A 1,324-nucleotide genomic window follows, 5' to 3' on the forward strand; every position below is an offset into this window, starting at 1 on the left:
ACGTGGGGCTCACAATTTTAATCCTCATTTTATAGACGAAATAACTGAAGTCCAGAGAAGTTAAGTGATTTGCCCAAGGTCACACAGCAGGCAAGTGGCAGAATCGGGATTAGAACCAACGTCCTCTGACTCCCAAGCCCATGCTCCTTCCACTAGGTCATGCTGCTTCTCTAAAGAAAACTTGGTGGCTTTAATCCCTACTGGTGTTGTCTGGGAAATCGAACTGAGAGATGCATTCTGCAATTGCTATCATCTCATGAATAAGAAGCAGTGTGGCTTAGTGGAAAGAGCATGGGCTTGGGAGCCAGAGATCATGGATTCTAATCCCAGCTCTGTCGCTTGTCAGCTGTGTGACTTTGGGCAAGTCACTTAACTTTTCTGTATCTCAGCTTCCTCATCTGCAAAATGGGGATTAAGACTGTGAGCCTTCCATGGAACAACCTGATTAACTTGTATCTACCCCAGTGCTTAAAACGGTGCTTGGCACATAGTAAGCACTTAACAAATGTCATAATAATGATAATAATAATAAGTATTATTATACATTTAATGTTCGTGCAGGGCTGAAAACAACAAATTTCCCTGATCAGGTCGGATGCAGTCCCTGTCCCACATGAGGCTCACACTCTTAATCCCCATATTACAGATGAGGCTCAGAGAGTTAAGTGAATTGCCCAAGGTCACACACAGCAGACATGCGGTGGAGCTGGAATCAGAACCCAGAATCAGAATCAGACTCCCCGGCTCATGCTCTATCCATTAAGCCACGCTGCTCCACTTACTATGGCTATTAATTTAAGAGAGTGATCCATTTAGAAATAGCTCAAAACCAAATTGCTTGCTAAACGAAATGGGGAGACTGTGTTAGATCACTCTACCAGAGACACAACCTCTCAGGGTCACACCTGGAGATTTCCCAGTACTCTATTAGCTTCGACTACAGGAAGGAGAGTCAGGCAGAGGCATACCCATTCCATTCCTAGCTTGGGCAGTGGCTAGTGATTGGAAGAAAATCCGCTACAAGTCAAAATTCACCTGTGGTGGGCTGCAGTGGCATGGAAAAGAGTTGAGGGTGGAGACTCACGTTTACCGCATGGAAGGGGGCAATGGTAAACAACTTCTGTATTTTTTACCGAGAAAACTCTATGGATGCACCTCCCAGAATGATTGCAGATGGAGGTGTTCTAGGAGAGATGTGTCCACGGAGTCGCTATGGGTCAAAGATGATTCGATGGCATAAGACAAAACGAGAGGCTTGGGTTAAAGTGTATCTGAGAGCAAAACTCCAATCAACCCAAAATTGAGTTATCAAATAGAAAAGCTG

General features: G+C 44.6%; 1 non-coding gene across 1 annotated transcript; it reads left to right on the top strand.

Annotated features, from left to right (window-relative positions):
- The first annotated feature begins 887 nt into the window (after positions 1–887).
- On the top strand, positions 888–1,025 carry LOC119927898. The gene has a single exon (XR_005450864.1). It is a non-coding gene; the product is annotated as a small nucleolar RNA SNORA7 (small nucleolar RNA).
- The last annotated feature ends 299 nt before the right edge of the window (positions 1,026–1,324 follow it).

The sequence above is a fragment of the Tachyglossus aculeatus genome, chromosome 4 (assembly GCF_015852505.1).
Source record: "Tachyglossus aculeatus isolate mTacAcu1 chromosome 4, mTacAcu1.pri, whole genome shotgun sequence".
NCBI lineage: Eukaryota > Metazoa > Chordata > Mammalia > Monotremata > Tachyglossidae > Tachyglossus > Tachyglossus aculeatus.